This window comes from Aotus nancymaae, unplaced genomic scaffold (genome assembly GCF_030222135.1).
Source record: "Aotus nancymaae isolate 86718 unplaced genomic scaffold, 86718_ANA_hifiasm-v0.15.2.pri h1tg000036l, whole genome shotgun sequence".
Taxonomy (NCBI): Eukaryota; Metazoa; Chordata; class Mammalia; order Primates; family Aotidae; genus Aotus; species Aotus nancymaae.
This window is the reverse complement of record NW_026988450.1, coordinates 83029586-83054353: the sequence shown is the minus strand read 5'-3', so window position 1 is coordinate 83054353 and position 24768 is coordinate 83029586.

The window sequence follows — 24768 nt, the reverse complement described above, 5'->3', positions numbered from 1 at the left end:
AAGAGCTACACAAAATGAGAGGCTCGCTCCACCTGTTCTCACCCTTTGTCCCCTTCTTCTCTTCCCAGTTTTATTGCAGCATTGAATTGCTATTATATCTGATAGTTCTGTGAGCACTCTAAAGAGAGAAAGTGTATTTCTTTTTCTTTTATTTACAAAAATGTGCTGAACATCTCCACTCCTCACAACTGGTCCACAGACATCTAACAAAACATACAAAAATGAGTTCCTTACCTACCCCTTAGACTTGTTCTTCCTCCTACTACCCTATCTCAATTGGTGACACCACAGACACCCAATCACCAGGCAAGGAGGTGAGGAATAACACCACTTCATGGCCTACATCCATTAACCCTAAGATTTAGGTAACAGAGAACAAAGAGTAAAGAATCAAAGGAAAATTGGATCCAGAGAAGAAGCCAAGAGTGAGGAGGATGCCAAAATGGGGAGCATTTCAGGCAGGAAGTGTGGTGAAGAGGATCAAACAGTAGTCATTCATGTCCTACATCCATCAGCCCTAAATTATAGAACCTGGTTCTAAGAAGCCAGGGAGCCAGTGTCAGGTGGTTCTGAGATTTAGGGTTCTAAGATTTAGGGTTGATGGATATAGGACCCCTTGAGGGTATGGCTGAGAATCTTTTCTCTTAGTCTTCACTTAACTCCTTGATATGTGTTGAGTTTCTTGTATGTTCCATGCATTCTCCTGGCTCTAGGAAAATCGTGGTGGCCAAAATGGACATAATGCCCTCCCTCATGGTTCAAATTCAGTTCCACCCCTTACTAGATCAGGCAGAGTATGTGTTATCTGTGCGACTCAGGGTTCTCATCTGAAAAATTGAGACATAAATAGTATCTACCTCAGAGGATTGCTATGAAGATTCAGTGGATGGTATATTAGTTCATTCTCACACTGTTTTAAAGAACTGTCTGAGACTGGACAATTTATAAAGAAAAGAGGTTTAATTGACTCACAGTTCAGCATGGCTGGGGAGGCCTCAGGAAACTTACAATCACGGCAGAAGGGAAAGCAAACATGTTCTTCTTCACATGGCAGCAGCAAGGAGAAGTGCTGAGCAAAAGGGGCAAAATCCCCTTATAAAACCATCAGATCTCATGAGAACTCACTATCACAAGAACAGCATGAGGGTAACTGCGTCCATGATTCAATTACCTCACACTAGGTCCCTCCCATGGCAGATGGGGATTATGGAAACTACAATTCAAGATGAGATTTGGGTAGGAACACAGTCAAACCATATCAGATGGGTTAGAATGTATAAAGCACTTAGAGCATAGTAAGTGCTGTATGTCTGCTATCATATTAATTCCAGTTGCAGTAAGTGATACTAAAGAATATAGATTCCTCCATGGTGTCCTGGTGACCTCACACATATCTATTTAAACCAAGTAGACAAAGGCCCAAGTTAATGAGTCTTGGCGAAACACTTATGGATCCTTCCAGAACTCGGGAGGATGGATGGCTTGTAAGGGGGTACTCAAGTTCCTGTGTACTCACGTCCCCATATCCCCAGGAGGCTGCCTGGAGGCACTCTCTTATGACCTCTTGGTTCTGATGAGGTAGGAGGCATCTCACCCCACCCCTTGAGGGTATACCTGAGAATATAGAACCATGGAGCTGCACTCAGCAATGGGTATTGCACCACTTGTATTGCACTGTCCTCTGGCCCCTATGGCTGGGGAGTTCTTGGTGGTGGGACAAAGACCACAGGGAGAGGCACTTTTGGCTGCTTTTCCTTTCACTATATAAGTCATTAACTGCTCAAACCTAAGCATGACTTGTTGTTCCTTCACTGGACAAATTCATCAGGACTTTGGCCTTGACTTGGCCTTGTCCTTGACAAAGAGAAGGAAATTGTTTTGTGCAACTAGGAGAACAACAGAGGGACTGGATGGCTTCACTGACCAGCCCCCACATTTAACCCATCAGCGTACACTGTCGTTTCTGCCTTTAATGTACATTGTCTTGTCTCTCTGCCTCCATTCTTGCTCCTTCCTGCCAAGCTTCCTCAGAAGAATCAGAGCAACACAGAGAACCACATCTCTTTAAAAATACTTCTTCAAGTATTTTTAAACACTTCTGATTTTATCAAATAAATGCAATCTTTTTATCAATGGCCTACAAGAGCCAGCATGACCTGGTTCTGCCAATCTCTCCAGCATCAGCTGAGACTCAACTCACCCTCTCACCAACAGAGCTCTCGTCACTCAGGCCTTCTCCTACCCAGTCATCAAACATGAGGAGATCTGCACCTCAGAGCCTCTGCACAGGCTGCCCTTCCCTCCTTCTGAGATGACGGGAAGAGAAAATAGCAGAGGACTACAAAGAGTAGGGGGGAAACACAATGAAAGAGCAATGATGGTGAGCAACTGGAAATGTGGGATAGTGACCCAGAGAGAGTGGGGCCGGGAATCCGGTGAGGGGGAAGATTGCTGTACTCAACAGCACAACCAGAGCTTCCATAAGGCGAGGGCTCTGGTATTCAACGATTCAGCACCGTGTGAGGTCATGGATGGTCTGATGAGGACCGATCCTGGCACAGTGCAGAGGGTAGGGGATGTGGGCAGTCAAGCCAGCCCAGGATGCATTGAAAGGAATCAATAAAAACAGAGGGAGAGGTAGGCTGCAGATGCAAGAGAAAAAGGGAAAACCACTAGCTGTGAAGCTGTGAGAAGGCGGGAAAGGATGGATTTCAGAGGAAAAGTGGAGGAGGTGGCCTTGATGAGAGGAAGAGGCTCTAGATACAAAAGGGAGAGAGAGAAGAGAGGGAGTCTTAGATGCTTTATCTGCCATTTGTCCCAACTTGACACCAGACTTCTCACAATTCACCAAATACCTCATAGTGGTATTCCTTTCTGCAGGTTTTTGCTCTGACCCTTCTCTTCCATGAATATCCTTTTTTTTTTTTTTTTTTTTTTTGAAAAGGTAGGGTCTCACTCTATTGCCCAGGCCAATCATGACTCATTGCAGCCTCAACCTTCTGGGCTCAGGCAGTCCTCCCACCTCAGCCTCCCAAGTAGCTGGGACTACAGGAGTGCACCACCATGTCTGGCTAATCGTTTATTTTTTGTAGAGAGAGGGTCTCACTACATTGCCTTGGCTGGTCTCAAACACCAGGACTCAACCAATCCACCTGCCTCAGCCTCCCAAACTGCTGGGATTATAGGAGGGAGCTACCACACCCAGCCTATGAATGCCCTTTCTACTCTTCTTTGCCTACTAACTCCCAGTGACTTCATGCACACACGTTAAGGACACCCCTTCCCCTCCTTGGTGCTATATTTCTCATCTTACTTCCCAAAACCTACTGTGCGTCACTCCATCACTACACTTGCCAATTTGTCTTATATTTACAATCTTAGCTACTCATTTCCATCATGAGGGGGCATGAACTGTATGTGGGTAAGACAGTAATCCTATTTACATCTGCAGCCCAGTGATGCCTAACACAGAACTGGCACACTGTAAGCACATGATGAATGATTGGAGTCAGAAGCCCTGGGTTGACTCACAGCTTTATGGTTTTTTTCTCTGTGTAAATTTAAGCAAATCATTTCATCTGTCTGAGCTTTTGTTACTCAAACTATAGATGAAGGGCCAAACCCAGTTGGATACTGAAGGAATTCTGTGCGATATTGACTATCACAGTGCTTTGGAAAATAACACAATTTAAATGTTATATATTATCACCCATTGCCATTATTTCTTATGGGGAGCTGGTCCTTTCAACCTAATTAGTTCCAACAGGAACATCTATGATACTATACTTTGATTTTGGTTTTTGAGAAATTGGATAGGCAGAGGTATGATAAATAAGGCCTGGAATTGAGACCAAGTCCCTAAATAGACAGACTTGGGACTTGAAGCAAATCAAAGCACCTCGTGATTCTGTGAATCAATTCTCCTAATAAACTCCCCTTTCTATACATGTATATCCTATTAGTTCTGTCCCTTTAGAGAACTCTGATTAATACACCTGGATTCTCTGTGGCAAGCCCCACCCATCCATCAACCAAACTTAGTTGATCAATTTCGTCAGTCACAAATACTTACTGAACAATGACCATCATTAGCCACTGGAGTTGCCAAAGCGAGAAGAAGGCTCAGTTCCCACCTACAGGGTGAGGGATTTGCAAACTGGCAGTAAGAGTGCAGCATCTCCTAGTAAGTGCCACAGTGGGAATGGGAGAGGAAAGGGCACCAGCACCGCACATGGAGCAAGAGGCGTTCGGGGAGGTTTCCAAAGGTGGAGTTGCAATTTGGAGAATGGGGTGGGGATTGCCACAGAGAACCCAGGTGTATTAGTCAGAGTTCTCTAAAGGGACAGAACTAATAGGAGATACACATATAGGAAGGGGAGTTGACTCATTATTAGGAGAATTGACTCATACAATCACAAGGTGAAGTCCCACAATAGGCTGTCTGCAAGTTAAGGAGCAAGGAAACCAGTTTGAGTCCCAAAACCTCAAAATTAGGGAAGTCGACAGTGCAGCCTTCAGTCTGTGGCCAAAGGCCCCAGAGCCCCTGGCAAACCACTGATATAAATCCAAGAGTCCAAAAGCTGATGAACTAGGAGTCTGATGTTCAAGGGCAGGAAGCATCCAACACGGGAGAAAGATGAAGGCCAGAGACTCAATGAGTCTCCTCATTCCACTTTCTTCTGCCTGCTTTATTCTAGACACACTGACAGCTGATTAGATGGTGCCAATCCAGACTGAGGGTGGATCTGCCTCTCCCAATCCACTGACTCAAATGTTAATCTCCTTTGGCAACACACTCACAGACACACCCAAGAACAATACTTTGTATGCTTCAATCCAATCAACTTGACACTCAATATTAACCATCACACCAGAAAAAGTTCTGTTCTTTTTTTTTGAGATAGGATCTCACTCTGTTGACCAGGCTGCAGTGTTGCAATCACAGTTCACTGCAGCCCAACCTCTGCAGCTTAAGTGATCTTCCCACTTCACCCTCCCAAGTAGCTGGTACTACGACGCACATCACTGGCTAATTTTTTATTTTTTATAGAGATGGGGGTCTCACTATGTTGCCCAGGCTGGTCTTGAATTCCTGCATAGACAAAGGGGTAGAAGTGTGAGACAGGCAGACATTAAGGGGTCCCTTGACTACAGCCTGGTGAAATTCTGAAGCAGAGAACCCAGCTAAGGTATTCTCAGACTCCGAACTTGCAGAAACTGAGATAATAAATATGTGTAATTTAAACCTACTAAGTTAGTGTCAATGTGCTACACAGCAATGGAAACTTAATACAAAGTGTGGGGAAACAACGTATGGTGTTCCCAGGTGTAAAGTTGGAACCATAACAAGATCAGACAGCCCTACGTCACAGGACCATTGCAAGCCCCACTGAGATGTTAGCCTCAGGAGGGTTTGTAAATTGCCAAACACCGTAAGGCTGCTGGTTGGTAGCATTCCATTTCCTTACACACACTTAACTACAATGTTCCCAGAGTGGGCTTCATACCTACTTAGAAAGAGTCACACATGGAGAACTAGCCAAGATCTTTTCATACCCCCAAAGCAATGCTCTTCCTTGCCTCTGAGCCTCTGGCTGGGCTGTTTCTTCGGCTGGAGCATCCTTTCCTCCCCACCTCCCATCCACCACTCCTGCACCTGGCTAGTTCTTACCTCCTATGCACTTTTCAGTTTCTAGCTCTCCCAGGCTCCCTTCCAGGGCAAGGTGACCATCCACCATCTCACCCTCCCTCCACGCCCCCCACAGAACCCCCCACTAAACTTGTGTCAACCTTGACTACAGTCTCCCTACTTGTCTCCCATCCCACATCCTTATGAGCCATGACCTTCTTAGAGCCAAGAATTATATCTGAAGTCACCTTCATGCCCTTAATATTTAGCACAGTGCCCCACGTGCAGTAGGTGGGATTATGCTAACATATATAACATTTTATTAATATATATCAGTGTACATAGTGTGAGCAGGCATCCTGGTCTGGCAGCAGCGATATGTGCAGACTCCACCAACAGTCTTCCCCCAGGGAAGTAGATACATTTATAATGTATTCCATGTAAGAAGAGGGTGTGTGGGGGCTTGTTTAACTTTTTTTCTTAAAAACAAAAGCAATTGGAGAGTATATGGCTCTCCTGCTCCAGGCTCCCTCAGGCAGCTGCCAGAGAAAGTTTGCAGCTGCCTAAGTCGCCTTCTCTTATGAGTTGTCAACTCAACAGCTTTGGAGCAGCCTTCCTGAGAGGTGGGAGGAAGGGGAGGTGGTTTTGCTAGTGTTTAGATTGAGAAAAGGAAGCCTTCATTAGGCGGAGACTGGGGCCGTTCGCACTAGCTCAGGGAATGTACAAGAGAGATCCAGGTAGAGGGGTGAGGAAGACGGGTGTGTGCCAACCCCGTAGCAGAGGCACCAGCACCTCAGGCCCAAGGGTCATAGTGGGGCTGAAGACAGGAAGACAGTGTGATCCCAGTACTACCTTACACCTCTCCTGGGAGCCCTGGGACTGTCCTCGGATGAAGCTGCAAAACAGAGCCAACACCATTCCCCTCTCACTCCCACTTGTAGGTGGGACGTTGCTGCCATTCCAGCCTGGGTTTGAATCCAGACCCCACTATCGCCAGCTGCGTGACCCAAGGCCAGTCAACCAACCCTGCAGAAACCCAGTTTCCCATTTAAGAATGCAAGTGGTAATCCCGGCCTCGCAGGGCTGTTGAGACAATTGAACGAGGTAAAGTATGCATGAAGCCCAGAATGTGAGACTATTTCTAAATGTCAGTTCTCCATCTCTCAGCTACCTCCCCGCTGGCATGGCAGCCACCTGAGCTCAAGGGAAAATGCATTCTTGAAAGAAAACAAGATGCTGCATGGGATGTTTCTCTGAGATGAGTAAAATTCCAATGTGTAAAGTGTAATCACCATTATTACTACTGAGGAAAACAAAATTTAAAACAACAGGCATCGTACAAAGGAAACGTGCGGCGCCCGGAGCCTGCTGTGTTCACTGCTTGCATGTAGGTAAGTACATACGGTACTGCGGAGCACCCAAGCCCCTGCACACGCTTTGTTTCATCTGACCCTTGGAAAATACCAATATTTCAATATTTCCTCCATCTTACAAAAGTGGAAACTGAGTCTCCACTACTGTAGTGGCTTTCCCAGAGAACCCCAGCTAGGCTCAGGAGGACTGGAAATCAACTCCATGTTGCTAGAATTATACGGTCTTTCCTCCCCACCACGCTCTATCCAAGAACACTCCTGATCGTCTTAGACTGGGAGGAATCCACCAGAGACCGCTGGAGCCCCCGCCCTGTGTGTCTCCCCACCATGGAGCCAACACACACATTCCCCCAGTCTCTCCCATCATTGCTAAAGTAGAGCAATTTCAGTTGCACATGGAACAAACCCAACTCAAACAAGCTGAACAGGAAGAATTCATTGACTCCCACACCTGAGATGTACAGGGGTGTTCAGGCTTAAGTCACAACCGGGCTCAGGTGACCCCTGGATGATGACAGTCAGGTTGAAAACACAAGGTGTCACAGACATCTATGGTCATACTCCTTTCCTGGTCTCAAGCCTTCCCCAGCAAAGCTGGCACCTTCCCATACCCTCCATCCTGAACAAAACAGTCTGCATAGCACCTCCCCAAACACGCATGGAGCGTTTACACTTCTGAGAATTGCCTTAAAGATGTTGTGCCTCTGAGAATCCCTGTACCACCCCATTTTCTTCCTTTCTGAAGTCTCTCTGTTACTGAGGACACACGGTGATTTCCCCTTCTCTGACCCCTCCTGGCCACGAGCTACAGCCTTCTAAAGTCTTAGAGGATTGATGTTGCAGGGGGTCTAATGGGGCAGACTTGGAGTCTGGTGTCTGTTTTTAAGTGAGAGAAGCTGTTGCTATTTGAAAGTTGCCTGCTACTTTTTTCTGTGTTTATAAAGAGCACAACAAAACTTTAGAGAAACCACTTTTAGTGGCCTTTTTAATTATTTACATGTAAGGTTAGTAGGAAGAGTGCAGTATGGGAGGGGTACACTGGGGCTTTTTTAACTTGACTAACGTGGTCTTTCTCTTCTAAGAAGGACACAGGAATATGCCCGAGGGACCCAAGAGCCTCTTGAGAATAAAATTATTTAGACCCCAATTCTGAATCTTTTGATGTTCAATGTTGATGGAAATTGTCTGCATACCTAGGGGGCTGCAATGGGGCAGCCAGAAAATGGAGTCCACAGGCCAGGCCTCCTCTTCTACCACCTGGACCCAGAGGGGCTGGCCCTCTTGGGCTCTCCCCAATAGCCCCCAAGTGGGTGGGTAAGTCAGAGCGCGCTGCTCTGCAGGCCTGGCGTGCTTCCTTTCAGGGACAAGGGGAAGAAAGATTCATTTTCATCTCAACTAGAAGCCATAGTCTCCAACTCAGTTTTACAGAGGACCCATATTTTAGAAATCCTAATGCATTTGCCCAAAGTCATAAAGTTGCACTTTCTCATTTGACCTCTGGTTTTTACATATATGGTTCCTCAGTTTGAACCCTAAACATGAGAGTAGTGAAGATGCATGTTTTATGTTGCCTTAGAACTTCATCCCAGGTCTCTGTTTTGCTTTGTTTCATGTTTCCTAGGGGTTGGGAGCAGTAAGGACAAAACCCAGAACTTCCCCGGGGGCCTCGCTGGCCTGTGGCTGGGAGAGTATCCCAGCACTGAGGACTAAGCAGCATTCTCGCGTCCGTGTCCTCCCTAAGCCTAATACACCTCCCTCTTGGAGAAGTACAATCCCATTCATTCCTCAGCAACACTCTATTTATGGTGCCTCATGTTTGGGATAAAGAAAGTGGATTGAAAGAAACTAAGCAACCAGCTGAGGTCACACCATATGGGAGTGGCAACACCAAGCTTCAGGCCAGATCTCCATGTCTAGGTCTAGTGCCCAGGGTGGCTTTTTATCCAGGAGATGACCAAGGTGACATATGACACCTGCTTCTAACTTATGCATTGGTTCCACACTCTTTATACAATAAAATAACAGGCCACCTGTCACCCTCACTGCCTCCCATCGAGGTCTTCTCTCTCTACTTCGTCATGGTGATTCTTTTCCTTGCTTCGATTGGACCCACAGATGTGTTGGATGTAGCAGAAATGGGAACCGCAGCTAATCAGCCCACTGACGGCCATCCGGGCACCGCCCCAACACCAGTTCCGTGATGCCGCATGGAAAATGTGCAGGTCTAAAGTGAGACCTGGGCTCCAATCCCAGCTCCACCACTCTAGCCGCGGGACTTGGGTCAATTACTTGGTTTCTGTTTTCTAGCAGGAAACAGGTGTCTTGCTCAAGCTGAGTATGGTGAGGAGAGTTTAACTGAAGACTATTTACAAGGAAAGGCCAGATTTGAGGAAAGCTAAAGGATGAATGACAAGCAGGGATGCTTATCAGCCCAAGGCACCAAGGGCTAAGAGGAGTGGCTACTGTTTGGGGACAGCTGCCTGACGAGAGCTGTGGCCTTCAGTAGAGGGGCACAGCCAACCCACAGCATAAACCCATAGCATACTCTCCTCCCACTGACAAACCCGGCCAGAAGCCAGAGGACCAGGGGGCCCCTGGAAGCAGTTTATCAGGGTCAGCTCTGGGAGCACAGGGCTAAGAATTTGGAGAGAGAACGGGCGATGTCCAGTTTACTCTATCTAAACTGCAGTTTCCCCACCTGTAAAAGAGAAAAATAGCTATAGGATTATCAAGACAAGTCAACAAAATAACATGCGCAAATGTCTTATTGTGGCATCCAGCACATGGGAGCTGGACTAGACTTTCTTTCACCAGGACCCCGTACCCTGTGCTTGGCTGATTCTGCCTCAACCCAAATCAGGATACATCTCTTCACCCAGAATCTCCCCTGGGAATGACCTGGTTTACAGCAAGAGTCAATTTCCACTAGCCACTCAGGATGTATAGAAAACATTGATAATTGCTTCCTTTTGTTTTATTTCTTTTTTGAGATGGAGTTTCACTCTTGTGGCCCAGGCTAGAGTACAATGGCACCATCTGATCTTGGCTCACCACAACCTCCAGTGTTGCAACCCTCCTAGGTTCAAGTGATTCTCTTGCCTCAGCCTTATAAGTATCTGGGATTATATGCATGTGCCACCACACCCAGCTAATTTTGTATTTTTAGTAGAGATGGTGTTTTACCATGTTTGTCAGGCTGATCTCAAACTCCTGACCTCCGGTGATCCACTCACCTAGGCCTCCCAAAGTGCTGGCATGAGCCACCATGCCCAGTTGATAATTTGTATATTTCAAAATAGCTAGAAGAGAATTGTAACATTCCCAACACAAAAAAAAAGATAAATGTTTAAGGTGATAAAAATCCCAGTTTCCCTGATTTGACCATTATACTTTGTATGCAGATATTAAAATATCAGATGCAACCCCCAAAATATATGCAACTATTATATATCAATAAAAAATAAAATAAAACGTTGATACCTAATGTTTAAACAACGGGTTACACAGCACTTAGTCTGATTTAACACTTACAGCCACCCCGAGATGTAATGTGTGACAGTCTCCATTTTACAGATGAAGAACTAAGGCTCAGATTAATTACTTTGTCCAGTATATTTGCATCATGAGTAAGAGAGCCAAGAATCAAACACTAATCTTTACCTTCCAGGTCTGTGTCTCTTTGCATTTATTCTATGCCTCTCACCTACACAGGGAGTGTGGTGTATCCCCTTCTTAGTCTTCTGGCCCACCCGAGGGAGATGGGCCCCCTTCTCTGTGGCAGGCACTGGCGTCTTCCACCCAAATCCCCTTGGAACTCTCCTGACCATCCTTCCCCAGGCTTCTGTGTGCTTTGTGTTTGCAACTCTAAACCTGAAACTTCAAAATAAGAGTCTCCTCAAGGTACTGGAACCACTTTGTCCCGTGCTCAAGGAAAGTGGGATGTGCCTGGGAGTTCGTATCTCCCTGGTGGTGGCCCTTAGCCAATGACCATGATCATAAGCATAGGTGCTGGAGACTGACCACCCTGTTCCCTTGCCTCAAGGCATGGCCACTCTGAGGCTGGGAGTGTCCATAGCTTCTTTATGGGATCAGGCTGAAGGTGCCCATCTCAGGGCTTTGCCGAAACTGCACCCTTGCAGTTCTTCACGACTTCCTTCTTCACCCTTCACGACTTCCTCATCAGCTTTACCTGAGAGCACTTTCTTAATAAATCACCTGCATGCAAGTTCTCAAATAGAGATCTGCAACTGCAGAGCCCGACCCGAGACATCCCTTATTCCAAAGCCTCTTCATTGGAACTAGAAATATCCTCACAAAAGAGTGATGGGCAGACTGGAGCACCTCTCCCCAAGTCAAAGGCAGCTTCTTTTCTGCTCTAGGTCTTCAGGCTTTCTGTGAAATCACACACTATTCTAAAATTGCAAAAAGTCATTCTCCAGCCGAGCCCATAAGAATCCAGGAGAATCTCCAACATCCCTAGCCACAGGTCCACTCAGATAAGCGTAGCTCACAATTTCTTACATGATTTTTCTCAGAGACACACAAATGTCCTAATTCCCCTCAAATTCTTCTCCCCTGTGCAGGCTGAGGCCTGAAATTTCACTATCAGGGTTTTGATTGCTTCTCCGACAAAACATCCTAGTTGGAGTCACACTTGAAACTGTTATCTCAAAGCTGTTACACTTTAATTTGAATGAAATATCAGTTTCTTCATCTACAAAGATAATACCACAGTCTTGGGAGCTTAGAGTGAAGATACAAGGGCTATGGAAAGCTATCAAAATGTAAGAAAGTGTCCTTATCCCCATGACCTCACCAGGGGCCTTTTTAGGGTGAAAGTCGTTGTTGCTTTCACCCCTTTCAGCCTGTGAGGAATGACGCTGGGTAAACTGAGCAGATCAATGAATGACAATGCTTTCTACTGCAAGGAGCAGAGCACTTGCCTCAGCATGCTTAGGCAATAAGGAAGTTCCCATAACACAAATCTCAACATAGGTTTTTTTGCACAGGTTAAATCACAGCTCAGTGACCTTAACAAGGACTCATGATCTTTGCATCGTATTTTCAGCATGCCATCGTCGATCTGATGGCTTGTTTCTCAGACTGGACACCCTCATGGTCACAAGTTGGCTCAACATCAATTTCCAATTTGCATTAGCAACGTTTCAATTAGTATTAGAAAAGTGCATATTGACAATACAAGGTGATACTCCTATACACCTATTCAAATAGAGATTTAAAACTCTGACCACACCCAAAGTTGGTGAGGATGTGAAGAAACTGGAAATTTATACACTGCTGATAAGAATGTAAATAGTACAACCTCTTTGTAAAAGAGTGGACAATGTCTTTAAAAGTTAAATACAGGCTGGGTGCCATGGCTTAAGCCTGTAATCCCAGTACTTTGGGAGGCCGAGGTGGGCAGATCACTTGAGGTCAGGAATTTGAGACTAGCCTGGCCAACATGGTGAAACCCTGTCTCTACTAAAAATAAAAATAAAAAATTAGCCACATGTGGTAGCTCACACCTGTAATCCCAGCTATTAGGGAGGCTAAGTGAGGCAGGAGAATTGTTTGAACCCAGTGGATAGAGGTCACAGTGAGCCAAGATCATACCACTACACTTCAGCCTGGGTGACAGAGCGAGATTCCATCTCAAAAAGAAGAAAAAAATTAAATACATACCCACTACATAAGCCAATCATTCCACTACCCAAGAAAAATGAAAGCATGTGTTCATACAAAGGCCTGTATATGAATTTTCATAGCAGTGTCGCCTGTAACAGCCAAAAACTGGAAACAGCCCAAAGCTGATCAAATGAATAAACAATTATGGTACATCCACACAACTGAATACCATTCAGCCGTGAATAGGAATGAACTATCGATACACATGGCAACACAGACGAATCTCAAAGTAATTATACTTGTGAAAAAAGCCAGACAAGAAAGAGAACACATCATACATTTGTATAAAAATCTAGGAAATGCACACTAATGTACAGTGACAGAGAGCGAGTCAGTGGTTGCCAGGTGAGAGGATGGCAAAAGGAGCAGGAGAGAAAAATCAAAGGGGCCCCAAGCAACACTTTTGGGGCTGATTAATGTGTTTGTTACCTCAGTTGTGATGACAGTTTCACAGTGTATGTATGTCTTAGTTTGTGCTGCATTAACAAAATACCTGAGACTAAGTTTATAAAGGATAGAAATGTAGGTCTCACTGATCCAGAGGCTGGAAGTCCAAGATCAAGGCACCTGGAGGTTCTGCTGTCTGGTGCTGGCTGTTCTCTGCTTTCAAGATGGCACCCTGATACTGCATCTTCCAGAGGGAAGAAACACTGTGTCCTCACATAGCAGAAAAGACAGAAGAGAAAAAGGAACCAGACTCCCTCACTCACTTCCTTTTATAAAGGCATTAATTTATGATGAAGGTCAAGCTCTCATGGCCTAAACACCTCCCAGAAAGCCCCACCTCTCAACACTTGCATTGGAGATTAAGTTTCCACCACATGAATTTGAGGGGACACATATGCCAAACTATATTAAATTGTATGCTTTAAATGTGTGCAGTTTACTGTGTATCAATTATGCCTTACTAAAGATCTTTTCTTAAAAAGTACTTCAGGCCGGGCACAGTGGCTCACACCTGTAATCCCAGCACTTTGGGAGGCCGAGGCAGGCAGATCATCTGAGAGGTCAGGAGTTCGAGACCAACCTGGCCAATATGGTGAAACCCCATCTCAAAAAAAAAAAAAAAAAAAAAAAAGTACCTCAGCAGTATGGAGCATGGAAAATAGCAAGAAACATAAAATGGTGTGGTAAAGGTCAAAAATAGTTCACCTCCACTTGGGAAAACCCAGCGAAATATTTAGTCACAGATCAGAAAACATCCTCTGGTGAACAGAAGGATTGTGCTCATTTGTGTCCACAGACTACTTCTGGAGTATCTACTATGCACCATTTTTGTGCCAGATGTCAGGGACTCAGCAATGAAGACCTTGCTCTCAAAAGTGCAGACTCCAGCAGAGAAGGCTGGCAGAGAGCAGTGGCAACTAAGCAGCATCCACACTCGTGCCCCAAAGCACCACATCTCCCAGCCCTACACACTGATCGATTTTGCTTTTCTGAACTGCAATCTTTCTTGTGCTGACCACCAACCCCTTTGGGGAACACATCCTTTGTTCTAATTATCTTCTACCATTGGTTAAGCTATCATTGGTTAAGCTACAATCAAGGGACCGTCAGTAAAGATTATACAATTCTCTGTCTCTTCATATCATACACTGACTTTGAAGACACTCAACCAACATACCCTGAACTCATCAACCATATCTACTGTTCCCCCTTTGAATCCACCTTGCCTCCCCTTAATAGAATGGGAACAAGCGTGTTACAGCAATAGGAGGGTAAATAAGTTATCAGACATAGCCAGATCCTATATCTCACCACTACATTCTCTATATAACTTTGGGAAGGTAATAAGCCTCCTTGGGCCTTGATTTTTCTATCTATGCAATGGGGATAACATATAATTTCCAGGGTTAGTGGGAAGACAAAAGATAACACGTGAGAACGGAGCACAATGCCTAGCACATAGCAAACTGAAACTATCACCATGAACATAATGATTCTCATTCAAGCTCCATAATTCGTTAGCATTATGTCCTTGGGTGATAATGTTACTGCTGTCATGCTGTTTCTTCATTTCAAATATGAAGGTTACAGTGCTTATTTCACAGGCTATATGTCAGGTTCACCATGAAAGTAGCATAAAGAAAGTTATTATACTAGCATAGGCTGAGTACCTGCTAATTGCCAAGCAATGCACTTTGTGTTGATGCAAGATGAAAAAAGACATAGTCCCTGGCCTCTAGGAGCTCAGAAAGTGTAAGCAGCAAGCTAAGCTATGGTGAGAGAGAAGGAAGTTCTTGGAGGATATGGAATGTAGAGAGGCACTTCTCCCAGACTAGGATAGAAGAGAGATCAGAAAAGGCTTCCTGGAGGGTGTACTGTCAGAGCAAGCCTGAAAGAATCTGTAGTGTTTCTCCAAGGAGCAGGGCTGAAGAAATATCTTCCAAACAGATGGTCAATACGAGCTGGTCATATCAGAGAACTGCACATTGTTTGGCCTGGCTGGTGCTGAGAGCTGGAGTACTTCACCCAGCATCCTGACCACAGAAGGCGCCCAGAGAGGGCTGGTCTCCTCTTCCCATCTCTCCCCAGGCACTGCCTGCCCTGTCAGCAGCTGGCACGGAGCTGCACTTGCAGCAGAAGCTGGCCTGTCACTATTGCAGGATTGACCCGTGTGCAGGCGTCCCCCGCAGATATGACATCCCTCCTCCTGGCAGGCCCTCTGAAGTGACTCCCTGCCGTGGGCACTGACACAGCCTGGTGACAATTACAGAGTGAGAGAGACTCCTCACCATGGGGCTCTCAGATTGGTGCCATTATCCGCTTGTAACATTTTTATTCCCCGTTGTCCTCCGTGGCCCTTATGACTTCCGCTCATGATTAGCCACAGAGCATTATTTCTGTGAAAGAGTTCAGGAAAGAAAAAAGGTTCTAGATGCCTTTAATCTGCTTCCTCTTCAGGCCCCTTTATTAAGATCTCCCCTGTACCCCACCCCATACCCCTGGGATGGCTTATTACCCATGACAGATTGGGAACCAGGGAGAACAGCAGCCAGTGTTATGGAACACATGCTGGGCACCATATGACACCTCACATGTCCCCGTGGTCATTCGGTGAAACAAATATCATCATCTGCATCTCCACTTTGCAGATGGGGACTCGGAGGGAAAAGCGATTTATCTGAATCACAGAGATCATGGTTAACATAGCTAGGATTTCAACTTTAGTGTGCTTGGCTCCAAAGTGTTTGCTCTTTCTCCATACCAAAATAGCTTCTGAAGCCCAAACATCAGGTAAGATGAAGGGATGTGCTTAGCTCTTGTGGAAGTTCTAAAACCATTCAGTTGCTTGTGTGCCGCTCCTTCCAGGACTGACAAAGTGAGTGGTGATGATGCTGTAAAGAGCAGCAAGGCAGGAGTGTCAAGAAGCCCTCAAACAGGTGAGTGATGATCAGATTTACATTTTTAAAAGAGCACTCAATCTTCTGTGTAGAGGATAGATTATAGAAAGCAACACAGGCAGCAGAGAGACCCATTAAGAGGCCACCGTGAAAGTCAGAGGGAGCACTGGTGGAGTTTGGCACATTCAGAGCAGCAGGGAAGATGAAGAGAAGGAGGTAGATTCCGAATCTCTCTGAAGGATAGCACCCACAGGTCTCACTCACTTGTGGGCTGAATCTGGGGGTGAAGTGGTGACATGAATTACAGAGGATTCCTGGGACTTGGGCTTAAGTGATCTGGGGGATGGTGGTGACATTTCCAGATGGTAAACACTAAGGGTAGAACATCTGCGGAGGGAAGGTGGGAAACTTAAGACTTTTTGATGTATTAAGTTGAGGTGCCCATTAGTCATCTAAGTGGAGATGTCAAGTAGCAAGAGATGTGAATCTGCAGCAGGGGTGTTAGTGCTGGAGACAGAAATTTGGAAGTGATTATCATGAAGATGGTATTTAAAGCCATGGATGGGGTCACCTAAGGAGAGCGTGTATAGGTAAAGAAGAAAAACAGGACCCAGAGCTGCACCCTGGCATGGTCTTCAGACTGGGACTCAGACCCAGAGCAGAGGCGGGAGACCCAGAAAAGACAACAAGGGAACACAGCCAGGGAGGGCAGAGCAGGGCCTGGACAGCGCTGTGTGAGTGAAGCCAACGTTATTATCCACATGGAATGTTACAGGGAAATAAAGGAGATGACCGCCGAGACCCTTAGAGCTGCTGGTCTAGAGGCTGACCGTGACCTGACAAAGCACAAGAGGAGGGTCCCATTCAGCCCAACCGGAGGAGGTGAAAGAGGAAATGGGAGGTTAGAAGTACAAATGCATGAAAGAAGTGACTCTGTGAGGGAGAGGAAAGCCACAGAAGCACGTGGGAAATAGGAAAAGGCAGGAGACAGTAGCACATGTTATTTATTCTGAAAGAATAATTCTAAATACAGGAGTAAAGTCCTATAATCCAGACCACAGTGAAAGTTTGCCCTTTGGTAGAAGCTGGGGCCAGTCATCTGCAGAAAAGGGAGGAAAGGAAGGCGGGCCTGGTGGTGGGAAGAGGATTCTCAATGGGACTGCTTCTCATTAATTTCACAAGCAATTCAAACCAGCTGAGAATGAAGATGGGCAAAGCCTAGTGGGGTATTGCAAAAAGAGTCCTTTTCTGAGCATGAGAAATAATATCCAAGTGTAGCAGGGTTGTCAACCACACTTGAGTGTTCCACTTCAATTAGAGGCCGTGGTCTTCCTGCAGGACCCATCTCAGCACTGTCTCCAGTCAATTCGGCCACGTAGGTGCAGATAAAATGGAAATGTACATCTGGGCTTAATCAAGGTTGAGGTTTTTGGCTGGGTCAGTTAAGCAGAGGAGAGGTGCATGGACATTAGATGTATTTGCAAAGAGTGATTTTTGGTGGGGGTGAGGGGCCGAGTTTCACTCTTGTTGGCCAGGCTGGAGTGCAATGGTACGATCTTAACTCACTGCAACCTCTGCCTCCCATATTCAAGCAATTCTTCTGCCTCAGAGTCCCGAGTAGCTGGGATTACAGGCATGCACCACCACACCCAGCTAATTTTTGTATTTTTAGTTGAGATAAGATTTCACCATGTTGGCCAGGCTGGTTTCAAAGTCCTCAGGTGATCCACCTGCCTCAGCCCCCAAAGTGCTGGGATTACAGGCATAAGCCACCATGCTCAGCCACAAGGAGTGATTTTAATGATGGTCCTTAGAAGATAAAATATGCCTGAGAGGAAAAGAGGACATGAGGGAGTGACTGATCATGAAAATGGGGCAGATGAATGAATGCCAATAAAGTAGAGCCACTGGGAGCTGGGGCACTGAGTGTGTTACCTGCAAGGGTCAGGGGTGTACCCAGAAAGCACTGTATTCTAAAGGGAGGTTCCAAAGATGCTGCAAACACCAGGGTGTGGCCCTGGAGTGAGGGGAAGAGGCAGCAGAATGCAGAGACCAGTGAGTTCCGGGGTACTGTTTGTTATAGGTGCTAGATTCTGCCTGGAGGCCTCTGCCCAGACTCCTCATCACCAGCTTTGAATTGCCTGCTTCTTACCCTCAGGTCCCAACTCAAGGGTCTCCTTCTCAGAGGAACCCCCTCCGCTACCACACCATAACCATCCCGTGACGCATCGGCCCCCTCCAGCCCTCCGTTATTTTCCATCACAATGCACACAGTTTCCATCTTCCATTGCACCAGACAGCACTTGCAATTATTTTGTGTATGTGTTCACTCATCTATTTGTTTCCTTACCCTTCCCTGCCACAGAAGCACAAAGGCTCTAAGATCAGGACCGTCATCTTGTTTTGCACTGAACCCCCAACACACTATATGCATCAGTAAACCTCTGTTAAATAAATTAGAGTAAGTCTGAAGTTCCTAGCCTGTGTCTGGCATGTGTGAGATGCCCTCCTCTGCGGAAGATCAACCCCCCTCATTCTTCCTCACTTGTAATCTCTGAGGTCGACAGAGCGGGTGGGTGCTTGAGCATTAGTCAAAGTATAAAACAGGCAGACGTGGGATGTGGAAAGTGAAAAACACAAAGGCAGAAAGGTGCCTGTGCAATCAGGAGGTCTGTGCGCATGGCTCAGGTCTGAACTGGATCCTCTATGTGACCTTGTAGTACCTCCCCGCTCTCTGCCTCCCACCACCCAGGCTGTGTCTATTCACCTGCCAAAGGTGAGGGTTGGACTAAATCTGTGGTTTTCAAATCTTTCTTTTTGAATTAGCAGAACCTCTTGAACAAAATTTTGGTGCTGGTCTGAGATATAAAATAGATCAATGGGGATGGTTTAAGAGGTTGGTAGAATCCAGCACCCTACAGCTCAGTCCCCCAGAGACCTCCACACCAGTTTCTCAGGCCTCTTCCAGGGCCCTGTGGCTCCATGGGACACAGTTTGGAAGCTGCTGGTCTAGACTCCTTGGCTCTCTATGGTGGACATGCCCTATAGGTGCAGCCCTTTATGAGTCCCTCATCCCCCCAAAGAGACTGCCTACTGGTGACAGAGCTCAGCCCTAAGGCCCCTCTGGCTGGGATACTGCTTTCTCAGTGATCCTGATGGATGCTGACAGCAATTAGCAGAGAGAGAAATTTCCCTGCAGAAAGATGGGAACATTCATCAGGCACTTCATGCCAGGAGCCAGAACACGGCACAAAATTCATTAGTGTTTAAGGCAAGCAGGCTGTCCCATTCTCACCCAAGGGTTAAAGGGAAATCTAAACTCAATAAATAAGGCCTATTAGGGCCTTTTAAATCTTGCTTTGTACCAGAGTGGAGTTTCTATCTCTTTCATTTGCCATTCTATTCCCTGGGCATGTCAGGGCTGATGTGAGTTTAGGGCTTTTTATTAAATCAAGCACCTGTCAGGTGGAAGTTTGTTTCACTGTCAATGCCTGGCCAAACCAGCCACCAGTGGATATCCAGCAGGTACCTCAACTGTGAGCTTCTGAACAGTCTGCCTCTGTTAGCACCCTAAAGCCTCGACTATAACAAAGCACATTAAGGGTTCTTAGCATATCCAAATACTGACACCTTGCATCTGTCTTCGTCTCTCCTTTCCCACTCATAGGGGTGGTTGTGAGTCATTTCATGAATGTGTGTTGAGCACCTTCTATGTAGCAGACACTGTGCCATACCCTGGAGACAGAGCTATTTTATTCATATCTGAAGTCTCTGCTCTCAAGAAAATCTGAGTATTGGAGGTAAGCCAAGAAGGAAACTGACCCCTACAAGAAAATGTGATGGTTGGGGATGAGTGTCTGTTACGCAGAGTCAGAGGAGGGTGTTCAAGCTCAGGGGTGTTCAAGAGAGCTTCTCAAAGCAAGAACACCCAAGGAAGAAGGAACCTATGAGGAAAAGCATTCCCAGGAGCAGGAAACTGCCCATGCAAAGTCACAGAGGAGGATAAAGCAGGTTGGACTTGGGACACTGAAATACTGAAAGTGTGGAGAAGCTGGAGGTTTACAGACAAGTAGGTGCAGAGAAATGAGGCCAAAGCATGAGGCAGGGCAGCGCCGTGACGCTTGGAGGCTTAGTAACAGAATTTGAACTTTAGCCTGAAGAAACAAGGGGATCAAAAGAAGTTCTGACACTGTAATAGCAAGTAGCCTTCTTATGTGGAAGTACTCATTGCAACAGTTAATGCTCTTCTAGTCAAAAGTTACAAAAACTCAACTCTAACTGGCTTAAAACAGGAAACTCTAGAGATTCAGTTGCATTCAAGCATAAATGGATCCAGGTGCTCCAGTGAGAACATCAGGACTCAGTCTCACCGTGTATGGGATCTGTGCTAGCTTCAACGTCAGAAAGACCCTTTTCCTTGCACCTGCCAACCTAACAGCTGGTATTAGCTAACATGCATGATTGCCTGCCCCATCTAACAGTATTCTAAATATTTTCTAAACATTCAGCCATCTAGAACTCAAAATAACTCCATAATGTGGGTGTTTAAACCTTTTTTATAGATGACAAATTGAGGTACTGAGAGGTTAAGTAACTTGCCCCAAATCATGCAGTTAATGTTGCAGCATAAATGTGTCCCCCCAAAAATCACATATGGAAACATAATTGTTGGTGTGATTGAGAGATGGGGTGTTTGGGAGGTGATTAAGTCATGAAGGTGGAGCCCTCAGGAATGACATTAATGACTTAATGAAAGGAATCTGAGAAAGCTGTTGGTCCCTTTTGCCCTTCCATCTCTTCTGCAATAAGGACACAGATACAGTTCCCAAAGATAAATGGGCCTTTACTGGATGCCAAATCTGCCAGCTCCTGGACCTTAGACTTCCCAACTTCCAGAATGGTGAAAAATTAATTTTTGTTGTTTGTACATTACCCAGTCTAAGGCACCTTGTTCTGGCAGCAAGAATGGACAAAGAGCTAGTAAATGGCAGAGCTGAAGTAAGAACCCAAGTTTGATTCCACAGCCCATACAACTCACAGGCACCTTTAACCACACCCCTATGGGATCTTTGCAGCTTGTAATTGCAGCAGAAATACTCTCTTCCTGATTATTCCAACACAGACTCAGTCATCAGACTGATTTGGGATTCACATCCATCCCTAAACCAATCGATAAATCCAGAGAAATCAAATTTGACAATTGGCCGAAACTGGGTGCCTCCTGAATCCAGGCGAGCAGAGTAGCCTAACCCAAATCTCATAAATTCAGAACGAGGAGGAGTGGTCCCCACAAAGAAAAATCAAGGTAGTGTTAGTAGAAAGAAATAAAAGGGACAACCAGACAGAAGAAACATTCAACAGCAACAACAGTAACAATAATAACCTGACGTGCACACCTCTCATTCCATTTCACAAAGCCCTTTCTCATTCATTACGCACTTTGATCTCCAGCACAACTCTTTAAGAAAGTAACAAGCAAGTGATTATTAGATCCATGTTTCAAATAAGGAACCACATTTAGAGCAGTAAAACAAGTCTCCTAAGATCACAGTGAGGAATTGAGGGCCAGAACTTTCTCAGATGTCATTAGTTGTGCGCTCTCAGCCCTCTGTGGCTCACTGTCGCCTCCCTGTCACCTCCCCCTCCATCCTTGCCACACTGGGAGCAAACTGGGCTTGAGCTCTGGCTCTGTCACGTTCTCTGAATTCTCTTGCCAACCCTAAGCAACGGTTTATTAGGAAGCACTGGAATAAGTCTCCCAGAGGTCCCCAGTGAGACAAAGTCCCAGTCACCTGCTGACACCAGTCACCACTCAACAAGACTGTCCTCCCTTCCTTACCTCACTTATTCCAGTGCTTCCTAATAAATTAATTTCCCCCAAAGCTCATCTCAGGGTCTGCTTTGTGGGGGATCTCTACCCCTGTATAACTTACAGTCTAGTAAGAAGACAACATCTAGAAAATCCTAACTCCTTATTTTACACTTAAAGGAGCTGAACCCAGAAAAGAGAATAAGCTTTCTTGGTACGTCCAGTTTAACTCCATGTCTGTAGTAGGATCTTCTCCAAAGCTGTCATCTCATCCTGGTGGTATTATCCCAGGAATCAATGCTTCAGGAGCAGTCATGGACCAATGGGGATGGAAGTTGGTAGATAAAGACCCCAGCATCCTCACCTGAAGTGGGAAAGTTGTGAGATGTATCTAAAATGGTCTCCCAGAGGTCCCCAGTGAGACAAAGTCCCAGTCACCTGCTGACACCAGTCACCACTCAACAAGATTGTCCTCCCTTCCTTACCTCACTTGTCATATAGTTCTTTAATGTTACTCAGGGCTGGGCACACGGTCGGAGCCCTATAAATACACATTGAGTTGAATAGTAATGCTATAGACTTCCCAGTCCTGAGGGGAACCAAAGGGCTGGTGTCCTAAGTGCTGCAAATTAGCTACACCCAGGTGCACGCACCTGGGTTTAGCTGATTCTCACTATCTTGATCACCCAGAAATGAATACATGCAGCTGATTCTTTTCAGTGCAATCCTACAGACCTATGTTTACATTATGGTCCCTGGCACTGGGCAAATTACTTCATGCATTCATTCCACAAGTATTTTCTGAGCAACTGCAAGGTGCCAGTCACTGTGTGAGCCACTGAAGACATACATAAAGATCATTAAGGTCATCACCGCGTGGAGCTTATTCCAGTGGGGGAGACAAAAACAAGCCAGTAAATAAAAACCATCATTTCAGATTCCCCATCTGTAAAACGGGAAGAGTGGGCATTCCTCATGGCCGAGCCAGGAGAAGCACCTGCACAGGTTTTGGGGTGCATACATTTAGGTTCTTCCCCTCCCCCACCCCAGGTTTGACGCCAAGGGTTTCTAAGGAGGAGGCAGAGGCAGGAAAAGGGGCTAGAACTAGTAACTGGGAGCTGTATTTCAGGCCCCACTTTGCTCCTACCTTTCTCCATCTCTCCAAGGCGGGATGAAGGCCACTCTGGTTGGCAGATTCCAGGACAACAAACCAATGTCGCCAGTGATAAAGATTTCAGAGAGTAGAGTTGAAAGGTCAGGTTGTGAATGAGCCCTTGTTTCTCCTCCTTCTGAGAATCCAAAGTGCTAAGAGCCAAGGTTAGTGCTAAGAGCTAGGGTTAAGCCAGCTGCCCTGAGTTCGGGTCTCATTATCTCTCCCTCTCTCCCAAGGTTTTCTCCTCCTATAGGCACGCTCAGCCAGCTCAGGGTTAGATATGAAAGTGGACAGCCATCTGTCTCTCTCTCTCTTTCTCTCTCTTCCCCAACTGCCCCCTGCCCCACGTTCCTCTCCCACTAGGTATTGGAGCTGTTCTTTATTCATTCTAAGGTTTGCCCAGTGAGAGAATAAAAGAGGTTAGGAAGACAAACTCCAGAGCCAAACTGCCAGCTTCAGTCACTTGTGACCTTAAGAAAGTGACTTAGCCTCTGCAAAGCCCAATGTTTTCATCTGTCAAATGGGTGCAATAACAATGATTTTCATCTCAAAGGATTACGTAGAGGTAGCTCATGGATTGCTCTAACTTAACTGCCAGGTGTTTCCAGTCGAACAGGGGCAGGAGGTTTCTTAGGCTATAATCAAGTCAAAGCATCCCCACAAGTCGGCACTCCACGCTGGGCTCTGTCAGGCTCAGCTGGCAATCCTGGACTGTTTGTCTCCCATTTCGATTAGTGCCTGTGTTCCTCCCTCCACTGCTGTTTTCTAGGGTTCCATTTATTTATTCCTGGGATAATATCACTGAAATTTTTGTATTTTTGTAGAGATGGAATTTCATCATTCTGCCCAGTCTGTCTTTATTTGGTTTTAAGACAAAGCAAAAAATCCAGATTTTTATTTATAATCATCTACCTTTTTTCTTTCCTTTAGCTAATTCACCCCAGCCTCACCCTGATGTCTAACATAACCCCTTCTCTCTCTCCCTGTGATCGCAAAGATTCAGTTGTGATTTTCCCTTCTGGTAGGAAGGTTCCCTACGCCAAGAAATGCCTTCCCTCTCCTGCCTTTGTCCTGACAAGCATCGAGACAGAAAAACAACGACTTACCCTTTCCAGACAAGCCCCTAAATCTGCTAGGAATTGCCTGCCCCTCCCACTCCCTGGCTCCCACTCAGGCTCTTTTCCCCAAGCTCTGGGGCCAGGCAGAGGTGGGGGTGGGGATGCCAACTCCTAACCATCCCTGAGCTGTGGCATTGACTGAATTAATCTAAGAGGCAGATGGCAGCCATTCAGCCTGAAGGCCACCTGTGCTCCAAATTTGAAAATCCATTCACTGGGGAAAAGCTGAGACTCCCAAAGAGTCAACGGATTTTCATTCAACGAACATTGCTTTGGGCAAATAAGCAATTTTATTTCCTCTTCCCCACCCCCTTGAAAACATCAATGAAGTGTTTTGTGGTGTTGCTGACAGCACATGTCACTTCAGAATTGAAAATAAAATCTTAGAGCTATCTATAACCGACTGGCAAATGGAAGATAGTGGGATGGGAGCTAAGAAATCTGAGATTAGTGGGGTGAGCTGAGAGCCAGCCCCTCCAGCTCCCAGCTGTGCAGCTCTGGAGGAGCCACTCAGAGTCTCTGGCCCCAAGTCCTGATTTATAAAGGAGGATGGATAACCCCCGCCCACCTCCCTAAAGAGGGAGCAAGTATGGGGCGTGGAGAGGATGAGGAAGGAAGAGTTGGCAAGGGAAATAAGACAGGGACATGTACATG